Source organism: Ciconia boyciana, chromosome 9 (genome assembly GCF_034638445.1).
Source record: "Ciconia boyciana chromosome 9, ASM3463844v1, whole genome shotgun sequence".
Taxonomy (NCBI): domain Eukaryota; kingdom Metazoa; phylum Chordata; class Aves; order Ciconiiformes; family Ciconiidae; genus Ciconia; species Ciconia boyciana.
In genome coordinates, this window is record NC_132942.1 from 17,156,611 (window position 1) to 17,171,230 (window position 14,620).

The following is a 14,620-nucleotide window of genomic DNA, read 5'->3' on the forward strand; positions in this document are numbered from 1 at the left end:
GGTGTTCTTTTGTTAGCTAATCATGGAATATAGAGTGGAGTATTATGGAAGTCCTCTGCAGTTTAAGTTAGGGCAGTACTTCTCACTTACTGCTCTGAACTGATGAAATATTGCTGTGCAGTGGAAAAGGCTGCTATATACTGCTTAGTTTCACAGCTTTGAACAAATCATTATTGTCTAAAGGAAAGCCTAATTAATATGTGTTTCTAACATGTTCCTTAGAATGCAGTAACAGTTCAACTATGGACAAGAAATGAAAAATTATACTATACCAAATTGAAATTATGGGAAACAGGCAGAGTACATTAACCAAAGTTATAATTTTATTTGAACAGTGAGGGTAAATAACTCTAATTAATAACCTGGATAGAAAACAGAAAAGTAAAATTTCCTTGACATCTATTTGATATGTTTAGAGCTACTATTGGTTACTCATGCTGTATTTTCAGTGTTGCAAAGAAAGATCAAATTGCACAAAACTGTAGCAAATTGTCCTATAGCTGTCCCATGCACAAATTTTTTTCTTGTTGTTTTGGGGGCTTTTTTTGTTATTGGGAATTTCTTTTGACTGGCCTTTGTTTTTAATAATGTTAAGTCTGCTTTCCCCTGGGTTTTTTTTGTTTTTAAACTGAAGCAAATATCATGACAATACATAGTTGTGCACCTTTTCACCTGACATGAATCAGTGACTAAAGAGGATTAATCCAATGTATTGATCATACAATCATATTGCAGCCGAGGTGGAGTGATCTCTAGATTTCTTGGCTGCATCTCCAACTCGCTTAGATATTGTGTTTCTCCTCCTGAGAGAAGTGCTCCTAGCAAACAGTCCCATTATAACTAATAACATCCTGCCTGTCCCAGCATGGCTTAAAAACTCTGTCAAATATAGATGCAAGGCAACCAAGGTAAAAGTCTAGTTGGTGCTTCTGATGGCTTCAGCAGAGAAATGGAAAAAAAAACCCTCTGTCTATAAGCAGAAACACTTAAGTATTTGTTCCAGAGAATTAAGGTCACTTCTAGTAAGGCTAGGGGAGGAACGGAGCTATCAGTTGCCAGATAGTAAATATTTTTCATATAAAGCAAGCAGAGCTTAAAGAGTCTTTTCTCTTTCAAATTTCTTCCAAGTGCAGATTAAATACTCTTGGCTTTCTGGGGAGTGAAATGGTGAAGATGATCTCCCTAGTAGATCAAAATCAGTTTCCCAGATTTGTTTAGTATTTAAATATCAAGGCAACTGGCTATGTTTGAAGGATTATGAGGTTTTTTCCTTTACCACTCACATAGATAAATAAGGAACAAAAAGAGAGCTATCCTATGTTTTGTCTGTGCATGCAGGATTAAAAGCAGTTTGTGAAAACATTTTTCTTTCTGTAGCTTTTATTAGTTATTTGTGCAGTTGGTAGATATAAAAATTGGAAAATCGCATGATATTCATGAGGCTTATGTCTACTGAAAAGGGATGCAGAATGGATGCCTAGCACTTTAGACTTAAAGGCATGTTTATAAAATATATTTTATGTAGTGAAATATTAATCTTCTATCCTACATCTGCCAAACAACTCAGCATACACAAATACTCACATAACTCAGAATGCATTGTTTATGTATTTTAATTTGTTTTACATATGTTGCCTATGTGGCAGAATATTGCTCCAATGTTGTGGGCATTATTTCATCCTTTACATTTGTATATATTTAAACTCCATAAATTGTAGCTCTAACAAACATGTGAGATATATTTATTTTAATATTCAAATATCCATTATTTTTTGTCACTTCTTAATCATATTTTACGGTCATGAAGATTTAGGATTCCTGCAAGCCAGAAGGGGTATGAGAACAATTTAGTGTATGTTATCAAGGCTTTTTTCATTCCAAACTCTCCGACAATACTTCCTAAAAATGTCTTTTTTTCTTCAGTGCTTTCTTTTGATTTTCCTTTCGGACAGCTGAAATGTTTGGACTCCGTAGTCTGAAACCACACAGTATGCAGCCATTTATTGGAATCCATGTAATTAATACTTTAAGAAGATCAGCTACAAAATATAATACATCTGTCTATATAGCACTTTTCATCCTGAAGGGGTTCCACAGTTCTGTACCAAATTAAGGGATATTTGCTCATAGAGCATACTAATCTGTTACGCAGAAATGGAGGAAAATGCATACTTATGTTAAGGCTCCTATTTATTCTTCTGATAGAGATAACCTGCACACTTACAGAGGATCTGCATTTGCATACCTGAAAGTTAATTGCTAAATTATAAATTCTATGCAGACATCAATATCTGATGAATAGCAAGTAATTATTTTGTAATAATGCCTGAGAAAACTGGGATTCCCTGCCCTGAGAATTAGGAATTATAAAGCTCTAAAACTGAAGGGTTCATAGATAATTCAGATTGGAAGGGATGTCAGGAGGTCATCTAGTCCAACCTCTTCCTCAAAGCAGGGTTAGTTATGAGGTCAGACATTAGACTCAGGCCCATAGTTTTTAAGGCAGACTTCCTACAACCCTCTTTATTGTACATTGGATGGGTTGTTACTCACCACCCTAGCTAAGCATCTTCTACAGCATATTGAGCAACATAAGTATATAATACCTGCTTGTTCTCACTACAGTGCCCTACTTGCGTATGCATGTGTGTGCACATATCCCATTCCCTCACATCTCTGAATTCAAATAGGATTAAAAATACCAGTGTAAACGACTGTTAAGTAGTACTGGCATAAGCGAAACAGTTCTGTATGGTCACTGTAAATGCTGGCTTAGCTTACTAGAGCATTTTGGTTGACTTAAACTCCTCTGCTTTGTAAAGCTAGTTGTATATTAAAGGAGTTATGGTCAAAGAAATGCAATTTGTATTTGGAGCAAAAGTGGATAATATGTGATTTTTTTTTTTTTTAATATATATGTGAGTTCTTATTTATAGTGTGAAGGAATTCATTCCACAGTCTTGAACTGGCGTCTTAAAATCTCCACCTCCTACACAGATAAGATTAACTTCTGTCAGCTTAGTAGAGCTCTTGACCCCAGTTTCCATCCCTGTGCCTTAGACAGTCTCTTAAATATCCTGAGCCTACCAGATAAGAAGTAGGGCCTTGAACTCGATTTTGAATTTCTTTAGTAAACCGTTGGTGAGAGAATTAAAATAATATTTGATGTACCTGTTCTTGTTAAGAAGAAATCCCTCAGTATTCACTTATCTGAATTTGGCTTACGCCCATATATATTGCGTTGCTGAATGGACTGTAACGGAGGTATGAAATGGAGTCTGACAGTCCCTCAGAAGTGGTTGATTGCACAGTTCCTGTATGCCCTATGTGGAGGATGTGTGAAGTGAATAAAAGTATTCTGAAGTTAATGACTGAACTGAGAACTGTGTCTTCCCCAAAAATCCAAAATTTCATTAGGTCTGGAACATTACTTTAGTTTTAGTAGGACTTTATAAAAATGCTTGGAAATGGAAAATTTGATGCTAGTGATATTTGGCTAGAATGGATGCATCCAAGGGTTGCTTCTTTGTGGAATGGTCACGCTCATGCCAGTCTGATGAAAGGAAAACTCTGTTTGTGATTCATTGCCTTTCAGACAGGAGAAGCGCTAGTTATCCAGGACCCTTTCAGGAGGGAGGAAGGGCTGTAAAACCACGAGCAGCAGTTTATAATCCAAGGGTTTTCACCATGCTTGGTAGTCAGTTAACGCATAGAAACCAGAGAAAATTCATGCTTTTCTGAACAACCGATATGTTAATTTTATCTGTTATATGAAGGGCCCAGGTACAGCAAACTGCCATGAACATTGAGGCTGTACAGTAGCTGATTGAAATGCATGTAATTCTGTTGAATTTGGCTGAATTTTCCCAATGTGGACCAGCTTGTGTCCTGGCCCTCAGCTGATACAACCGAGAAGCATGAAGCGTCGGTCTGGTCAGTGAAGAAGGATGTGATCCCAAGAAGTCTAGCCAATTCAACTTTAACAGTTACTTTTACATTACAGCGTGTCAGTTTTTCTCAGACAGATAAACTTTTCAATGTTTGCAGTACACCTTGTGTTTGACAGGGCTAATGCCAAGGCCTTGTTCTGTTGTGTCAGCTTTCATGTTCCGCACAGCATACCTGTTGGTGGTTTTGTTGTTCTCCCTGTTTCTGTCTGTGCATTGCTTCTGAAGAGACCAGAGTTTGAAAGCTTGCCTTGTTATCATTTTGTGTTAGGCCATCGTTGTTTAGAGAATGCTAGAAATAATTTTATTGTTACCAAATCTGATTTAGAGACCTAGATTCAGATGTAAACGTGAGTACAGCAGAGGACAATGTTTCGCGCTTAATTACAAATATCCTGTTTGTAGGATAGTTTTAGGTCTACATGAGTCCTAAAGAATTACTTTAATGTGGTTATATTTAATGTATCTGTACATTTAGCTTGCCAGAAAATGTCTGATTTAACTTGGTTTGGCATTTACATTCCCTGCCTCTGCACTGAAACTCGCTGCAACAAATAATGTTGCTTAAAAACATTTTCTGAGTAGTAAAGCTACTGACTGTGATTTTCCTTTAAAATTTAAAGTAGGAGAAATGCTGGGTGGCATTTGTGTCTTGAGAAAAGCTAGCCAGTGACAATGTAGTCTCCTCTGCTGACCCATCGGGGCATTCATAGAGAAAAAGTATATCTGCCTCACTGGAGGGTTTTCAATTAAATGAGAGATCTGGGAGTACTCTGTACTACCAGACAAAGCCTTGGTAGCAACAAGCGTTCCTGCCCTTTTCAAGCCTGATCTTCTACTTTTTATATCAGCAGGGTCTTAGGTTGTAAATATTTGAAATTAGGTCCTACCTTTGTGGCATCTTGATGTATAAGGGATTTTAAAAGTTTGTATCCGAGCAGGTGAAGGATAGGGCTTACCTCTAGTTTTATACAAGCTGCATTCACAATATCATTACATTGGGTTGAGCTTTGGATAAGCATGGCACCATGCCATCTCCACCAGCAAGCTTAGTCTGACTGGGAGCACGGGATAGAGTAGCAGCATCCTTTGTTGTCTGGGCTCTGGATGAAAACTGCATAAAGGAACATGAAACCAGAAAAACCTTTAAAACCACATGACTTCATGCTTTCCTCCAAAGTTAGACTAGAATACTACAGGTACTTCAGTAAGCTGGGTATGATTCTGAATTCATACATCTTCTTAGCTGTTAACAATTGTAAAACTAAAAGTATACCAACACCTTACCAAAACATTTATTCAAAAAAGTTCAAATGCATATTTTTGAAAAGCTATGGCTGCAACATATTTCAAATAATAAAAAAGGAAACTGCATTGTGTGCAAGGAGGCTGAATAGCAATTACTGTGTGAATCCTAATTGTTATGAATGAATGACTGAAACTCCCTTCCATAACACTGTGATTAATGTAAGGATTTTAGTTATTACATTTTAATTAGGTTATATATTATTTTAAATATGAAGTAAATGTTTTGCTTGTTACTCTTCAATTGACTGAATTTACACTTCCTGTCTGATAGGTCACTTCATCATTACACTGCTACTGTCTATTTATATAGACATTATTTTAGAGATAAATCCAACTTGAGAAGGCTTCTTTCTCAGAAACGATATTGCATATTACAAGGATGATGCCAGTCCTTGTATCCCATATCAGAAACATTAATACAATAAAAGATTATGGTTGTTGTACTGGTTTTATGAATGCAATTTCACCCGGAATTATATTCTAAATGGATTTTGTTACAGTAAGATTAATTTGAAAGAACCAGCTATCTTAAATACAAATTTTACTGCATCTTTTATGTGTCTTTTTATTGGGTATATGAATACGAGTTGAATATGAGTCTTGTTTGAAAAGAATACAGTGTGTAACTTGAATGTGCTGCTAGGGTCAAATTTTAGCTCTTGCTCAAAATCTCAGAAATAATCTGCTTAGCCTATAGAAGAAACTATGTAGCAATGCTGTAGCTTTTGGGCTGCAGCAGTGTCTTTACTTATGTCCATACGTTTCGTTTAACTACTTTGCTTATGCTGGTACACATCTGAAACTATCATCACCTGATCATTGATAAAGCCACCATGCACAGAGTTGGTTTCTGTGCAGGATGTGATGCACCTTCTGTGTTAAGGTTAGCTATATCAGGGCACGCAGGCAGTACGCTGCCTGCGCACCACACTCGTACCATCCCTTACCCGTGCCTGCAGTCTGTGGATGCTGTGGGTGCTGTGTAGAGACAGGATCCCATGGACACCCTACATTTGCAGAACTGGATCTGGCCTCCTGGCTACAGCAGAGCACTTGGTCTCTTAGCATTGCAGAAGCTTTTCAGTCTTATGACTAAACTTCCGACCAATGCAGTCTCCCTTCCTTCCTGAAACTGTCTTTTATATATATATAAATAGCCCAAATTCTTGGGCTCAGCTGAAACTCTTTGTGTATACTTAACCTTCTGAGCAGACATGGATTTTTTGATTATTGATCTGTTTGGTTCCTCAAGTCTCAGGACAGTGTAGCACAAACTGTCACCCTCTTTTCCCTGCTCAGCTGTTGGCAGCTTGAAGGGGGGTCACACCAAAAGCTGGTGATAGTTAGAGAATTCTGTTGGTTGTGCACAAGAGGGAGACCTTGAGGGTGTCTCCCTCCAAGAAAGTAATGGGAGCCCATCTGCCTGAGTCGCTTAAAATGAAGTTGGATAAAACAGAATTTACTGCTGGGAGCAATCCGTTCTTAACAAGGTGTGATGCTCTGACACCCACGAGGGATTTTTTCAGTCTCAAATTTTTGTGACCTATATTGCAACATGAGCTTTCTTTGTGAGCTCTGTCTTTTTTTGTGTGTTTGTATCTTTTTTACAGTTCTTTTTTCCTTCAGAAAGATGCAAGTGACTTTTCTTGAGACTTCCTTTTTAATACCGGCAGTTCCACTTTGTGTGAGGTTTATTTCTCTTCTTCTAAACAGTCACACACGGTTTTCTCATATTTTTCTATTTCATTTGGAAAACTGGATGTTCTCTGAGTTCCTACCTTTACATGTGAAAAACAGAAATTGCACAGATATATAGTAAGTAGAATTTGGAAGGAAATTCTGTTACGGCTTACATATCCCAGGCAATTTAAGGAACCTTACTTAACATTCATAGTTGTCTGCCTGCACAGAAAGTATTAGAGTGGAAGAAATCAGGATTCTGGATTCTTGAAACTTATTTCTCAGCTTTTCCTTTTTTTTCAGCCTGTTCAATAAATAAAAGTGTAGGTGGCCCAGTCTTTAGTTTTAACTCAGGCATGTATTCATCTCCCCCAACACATCTGCAAATAGTTATTTATTCCATACATTCCTTTGTTTGATATCTAGCTTAAAGACATATTTAGGGTATTGGATAATTTTTTTTAAAAATGTTTTCTCCAAAAAATAAAAAATAAAAATAAAAAGCAAGGAAGCCAGTCAGAGCATCTTGGTGACAAATGCTTCAGCGTCGCAGAGAAGCTCCTGCTCTGTGTGAGCGCTCTCTGGAACCGCAAACAGCAATGCTGTTGTACTTGAGCAGTGAAATCAGGCTTTTTATTACACCAAAAGGCAGGGTTAATTCTTAACAATTTGTCAATCTGTGTGACTATCCTGCTTCGAAGACCTGAGCTAGTGCTTCTGCATGGCTCTTCAGCCTGTTCTGGAACTGTCCAAACTCACTCAAAGGGGCCTCAACTCTCACTCAACCAATACTATATTACATTGACATATGCTTAGTTACATGTTTTGGATTTGAGTTTATTTTAGTTGGAATATTACTCTGTAGAAAATAACTTGTGTGTGCCTACCATAATACTATGTGTCATTTTTATTTGTATGCCATTTCTTTGGCTTTAACTAAGCCCTGTAGGCTTTGGAATTGAAGGATTAAAAACTAACAATAGCAAATAAAAAGCATAATTTTATTTTCAATGTTGCCAGGTACCTCGTTCTACATACCTCATTTATTATTTGCTAGATAGCCATAGGCATACCAGGAAATCACTGAAGGAATGAACAGAAAATATGAAAACAGTGATTGTCCTCTCAAATCCAAATTAAACAGGCTATTATCATTACTGCTTTTGTGTCATTTCTCTATATTCTGTAGGTACCATCATATCCCAGACTACTTCTATTTGCTACAGTTCTGTAGTTAACAGCTGTAATGAGGAGGATTTAAATGTAATTTAAATGTTTCCCTTGAAACTCATGTGTATCCTGTGAGCGAGAAAACATGGTGCTGTACAACATACTCTTTACTGCAGGGCATCTTCACCCATAGGACCGCCTGGTCCAGTGTCAATTCAAGTCAATGAAAAGACTCCACTGACTGCCAGCAGGCTTTGGATAAGGATGTGTAAAATGGGGTTAGGTGGAAAGATAAACAAGAGATACTACATTCCAGACTATAGCTGCACTACATGTGTGCTAAATGGGGAGAGGTGCTGGGAACCCGTTCTACCTGCTTGAAGATACTGTTTGGAGGAGTTTGGAGGATAAATGGCTGATAGACAGCTTTGGATCAGAAGGACCCGGAAGATGTAACCTCTTGATATACATCTAATTTTCCATGTACAAAGCCTCTAAGAAGAGGCTAAAAACGTTGTCTGCTTCTCTAAGTGGTTACAAGATATCTCCTAGAGAGATTTTACTTTTTTTCCTCCACCTCTCCTATTCCCTTTTTTCCTTTCATTATACTAAGAGGCTACCTATTCTTTCAAAGTTTGAAAACTTTAGAAAGAACAAGATTTCTCTAACTTCTTTTTCCCTGGCTGCCTTTTCCCTTCCTTCTTTTTCAGAGTGATTGGCCCCACCATAACTGGGAGTTCTGATAATTATTAAGGTTTAGACTGAAACTGCTAATTAATTGGATAGTGTGTCTTTATATTTTGATTTACTTAACGTGTTTGTTCTGGCGTTTTAAAGTAGTTTCTGCAAAGGAAAATCTATATATGCCTGGGTAGCTGTGTACATGTGTATTTGTACACCTGGAGTTTGGGAGTATCAGTGGAATGTAAAGGAACTCTGAGCAGAATTTACCCAAAATAGGATTGGAATTTTTGATGTACTACTTAATACTGGAGATTAATTTGCTGAGTTAAAAAATGAATTGATCACCTTACAATTTAGTCTCAGAATAATTTAATTGTAGGTAAAACCTATGAGTATTCTCTTGTAAATATATCCAGCACTATCACTTTCTTAGAAACAAGCACTGTCCATATTGATTTTGTTTACTATTCATAATGATTCTGCAGACTTTCTTGTTAAATTCAGCTTTTCATAAATCTCTCATAAGTTTTGAAAGTATGAAACTATAACAATAGATAAAGCTTACATAGGCCTGGAGGAAGCAGTAGACTTAATTTTGCTCACAATGACCTTGATAACAGCAATGTTTGTTGTTTTCTAGACTATTTATTTTTCTGTTGTTGCTATGAAAAACACTTTAATTTGTATTGTTATAGCATCTTCTAGGCCCCATCATGGACTGTGGCAATGTGGAGCTCTACAAACAAATAACAAAATCTAGTATTTTAAGCTCATTTTGTCTTTTGGATTATAAGGGCTTTCAGACAGGAGCTTTCTTTCCCTATTTTGTCTACCGAAAGGTCTTGAACCTTTTTGATCCCTTGTCTCCATGAATATTGATAATGTGAAATAAGATGAATGTAATTACTGTATATATATATATATATAGTAGTAGTTGACTAAATACTCCTCTTCATATTGACATGTTCTCATTTCTCATAGTGTTTTGTTAAATACTGTCCTGTTCTTCTGATACTACATTATTTACTTAGCATCCGTGGTAGATCCTCTTCCTCTTAGTAATAGGCAGTCAAGAGACAGAAATCTAATTGATTCCTAGAAGAAGGACCTCAACTATTTTATGGAAAAGATACCACACTTTTTTTTCCTTAAGCCACAGTCCTCTCATTTTGTTACTGAGTATTAATTTGTACTATGTATCACCAAAGTTCCTTTCATTGTAATGTACTGTCATCGTATGTGCATTGGAATGGATAAACTGAGGAAATCTAAGTGAAGGGCTTTCAAGTACCGAGAAACAATGTAGGTATATGGGGGCAAGTGTCCCCATGCACTGAAACAGTTAAATTTGCTGAATCTGTGCTTACCAAATTGCAGTTTCAGAGTTGTCTTCAAGCCCTTGTTGTGATCCACGAGAGTCAGCGTTCTCATGCTACTTACTGCTGTAGATGTGGTATGATATTAACTTGCCAAGAAATGGGCTTTTTAAACTATGAGCAAGTTAAGAATGTAACAGCCTGTTTGAACAAAGAGGAGCAAGAAACACTATGAAATCTATTAATAAATTTGTTCTGTTACTCCAGTTTAGTTGGGTAGTTGGAAAAAAACCTAAGAGATGAAATAAATTCAGGCATTAAACACTAGCCCTAGTATTCCAGAACTGCAAGATTATAGAGGTTGCTAGTGAGAATGCTAACAAGTGTTTTGGGATCCCATATGTACAAAACACCAGTTTACATCATTCTCTGTTAGATCCAGAGATATAATGCCTGTATTTTCTCCTCTTCCTTTACTACTGCCTTCCACCATTCACTTTACATGAATGCTGGGCATTCTGTCTGTCTGTGGTATGGAGAGGAATGCATTTTAGTATTTTGATTTTGAAACTTTCTGTTACTCTGATGGTCCCTTACAACACTAGTCACAAATTCCTGATGCTACATTGCAAAAAGTACTGAAATCTTTCTTGCTCTTTTAATTGTAAATGCATATGTACATGTATTAAAGCTCCCAGTTACCAGTCCCACAGGCAAGTTGGAGGCTGAAAGAGAAGGGAGGCTGCATTAGTGTTTAACCTCTAGCAGCAGCAGCCTGTGCAGAGACATTGCTAGAAAAGTGTGAGACACTTGAACTGCTGTTGCCTATACTCTGCCTGTTCTGTGAATAAATAGGTTGTCAAACTAGCACTTTAAACAAGCACTTTCTTCTTTTTTAACTTAGCTTTCTGACATTTTCCATTAAGCATGCTGTAATAGAAAAGATGAGTAGAATTTCTCTACACATTAAGAATAGCAACCTGTCTGCTTAGCATGAAGGGCCCTTTTCTGTGCTGTGACTGAGAGCTTCATACCATGGTGGATTACTTCTTAAGGTTAGATGTTGATAGCCCTTCCCTCTGTGACTACCTTACTCTCTCTTTGACTACCTTACTCTGTGAGTGAATTTGTAAGACAGCCAAGAGGTAATACACTGCTCAGTGTGAGCTAGGACTGCAGAATGAAAGCAAGCTTTAACAATGCACTTAGTGTTAGTATATGCTTCGTACAGTGTGCGTTTCCAGTAAAGACTATATGTCCAGCTGTGAGTGCTGACCATTTGCTGGGACTCTGAAGACTCCTCAGTTAGGGACTTTGTGACCTTGTCCACTGTCAAAACCCATTGAAGTGCATCAAGGCCCATTAGCCACATGCAAATGCTGTGTGTGCAGGGGATGTTCATCGGTACTAATCATTGTGCACATGCACATGTAGGAAGATTTAAATGGAGATATTCAGTGCACTGCCTAAATATAAACTTCTTTAGAAGAAAACTTGTCATTAATAGATCATAACAGAGCTCTGTTGTCTAGTTGGTCAACAGGCTGTTAGAACAAATTTCAGTCTAACAGACTATAATGCTATGTAAATATTTGCTTGAAGAAAGACAGGCATAAATGGAAATGCATATATGCACACATGCATGTATGGAAACACACATAACCATGCAAAATATCTAAATAGTTGTCCATTACTTAAAGCTGTTTTGAAAGTTAATACATCATTAATTGAATAGATCTTTTAAGGAAGACGTTATTGTCAAAGTACCTGGATCTTATTGTAGTCTACTACTGTTTTTTTCCCTTCCTTCTGATATTTATGTTATTGAAACACAAAGTCTGTCTTTGGAAGGCCACAGTTAAATAAATTCTACAGAGGTAGCATAGTGTTTCCTAGCAACATCATGTCTATACCAGTGATGCTTGCTTCTCTCTTTAAACTAAACGCAAAGTCATGTCCATTAATCCCCAGCTGCACGTAAAACTTTTCAGAGATTTTGCTAGCTCCCTGCTGTTCATGTTTCATCTTGCTCATATGCTGCAAAGCAAACTGCTGCAGTTATTTAATTCTCTTCAGTGACTCAGTATAAAGCTAACTGTGTCTGTATATTCACAATTACTATTTGGTTTTCATTTAAAACAAATAATTTGTCCTACAGTATGATGCCTCCCCTCAAACATTATCATTTTGGTCATTCGAACAACCTGACAAATGAAAGAGATAAAATAAATGCTTTGAAAATATATTACCTGTGCTGCAAAATAAGTGCAATTATTTATAGCTAAGGTATGCAATGCCAAAATAACCTTACATTTAAGTGAAAGGGGCACTATATTTTTTTAATACACAACAGCATTGAAATAAAACTTCTAGGACTTGTTTCTATCTGCTGATAGCTTTCTGTGTAAAATGAACCGAATGGTCTTGGCCCTGTTCACAGAGGTCTGGTATCTCACTCTACAGAGCTTTGGTGGAGATCAAGCTGCTGTGCCAGTGCTAGAAATGATGCAGGTTCAGGCGCCTTGGTAGGACAATGCACAGAAACTTTGGTTGCTGTTATCTATAAAGAACCTTTTCTGTGGGACAGCTGAGGTCTCAGAGGTCTCTGTCCAGCACCTTCCACAGGCCCAGCATTCATTTTAAAAAAAAATAGTAAAGGAAACTTTCAGAATTACATTGACAATTAATGTGGTTGTGGACTACTTAGTCCTATTAAAGTTTAATTAATCACTGTGAATGTATCAGGTAACAACCCAATGAGGAGAAGTAAAAGTGAATGCTTACATATTGTGATACCAGTTGTGTGAGTACCAGGGATACAAGGCAGCTCGCTTTCCCACATGGGAAACTCCTGCAGAAGTGTGAAAACCAGTATGGGGTCAGTGCAACTTCTCTCTTAACATCACCTGGCTACAGCAAAGGCAGCTGGGAGGAGTAGGAAGAGACAAAAACTCAGAGCTGTGGCTTTCTGAACAGGTTTATAGAAACACACAGGCAGTCTAAATTAGTGATTTCTGGAAGGCTGTTCAACCTTTTAGCACTAGTATGAAAGCTGTGCTAGTTTGACAGTTGCTCCTCTTCCCAGTCACCTGCAGAGGCCAAGGGGCATAAAGGCAACATGCTGTCATCTTAGTCTTTCTCTGGTGCTGCACATCTGAAGTGGTGCTGCTCAGACAAATAAAACATATTTATTTGCTTTCAGGATATTTCCCACTGCTACCTTACTCACTCACAGGTGGTGAAAAGAGTATCCACACTCTGGTAGGGTGCCCATAAGTTCCTTGGTGCTCTGAAAATGCCTGGGGAAGGGAGTGGAGTACTTAATTAATAGTCACAGCTTAGGGTCATGGTGGCAAATGCAAAGGACTAACCCAGCCAGTTGGTGAGACCTGAGAGGGCTGCAGCAAGTCCCTGCAGATCTTGATGCCGACAGTGACCCATCACTGCTGGTGGAGGGGAAAATGAGAGAGCATGAAGCTTTGTGAGCTGTTTTGAGATTAAATTTTCTGCCCAAGACCAACAGCAATGAGATTAATTATTCCATGTTCTCTGGTGGTCGTAGAGATGGCAGGTTAGATTGTATTTCCAACCCAAACGAGAGAGCTTGTGAATGATTGGGATCCAACATCTCTTGTCAGTATGGCAATGCAGCCTTCTCCTCCTGCTTAGACTAATGAAAAGGTGCTATGAGAGGTCTGCTGCAGGACTCTCAAATCTTCTATCACCTCCACAGGCAAATACGCATGCTTGTGTGGATTGGGCGTTGATGGATTTGATCGTACATACCAAGTCTGGAATTTGGTTTTGTTATCCTTTTTCATAATGAATATTCAGTAAGATACAGTGCCTCCTGAGACTCATTTAGTTTCAGGAAAAAGCAGTCGAGGTATTCTATTACCTATGGACTTTTTGTTAGAACATATAAGCACCTTAGCTAATTAATGTTTTTGTTCCTAATTCAGCTCTTGCTATACAGTAAGTCACATCATATCCATAGTCAATTCAAAGCTTATATCTTTTGTGGGATATCTCTTCTAACGTGTCTTTCAGAAAGCATGAAATGTTACATCATAATATAAGTAAACTTAGTGTTAAATAAGTAGGTCTTTTAAAATGACTGTTAAAGAAGGAAAATATTTTCAAAATAATTTAAACTTTGTGTTTATAGAAGCTGTGGAGAATTATGCAATGCGCAATATAAAAAGCACTCTGAACATTGACATGCTTGTTAAAGAAGACATTCTCCCTCATATATGTGTATACACACACCTACAGTGGGAAAAATAAGAGGCCGTGATCTTCTGCCAGCAGACTGTAATTTCTGTGAACTCAAGACCTTAACCTTTGCAGGGGTCTTAAAGCACATATTATGGCTGATGGTAGGACTCCTCCTGCCTTTTGGCTTGAGTTAAATCCACATTTCTCTGAGGTATCCCCTTTCCTTACCCTTCTTCTCCACCCCAGGGCTGTGGCTCTGGGCCAGGAGAGCGTTTGTCCCACCAGCAGGAACGAGCC

At 37.8% G+C, this 14,620-nt stretch overlaps 1 protein-coding gene across 7 annotated transcripts in view; it reads left to right on the forward strand.

Moving 5' to 3' along the window:
• The window catches only part of TENM2 (teneurin transmembrane protein 2), a 547,941-nt gene that overhangs the window by 479,598 nt on the left and 53,723 nt on the right, over positions 1–14,620 (forward strand). The window lies entirely within an intron of this gene.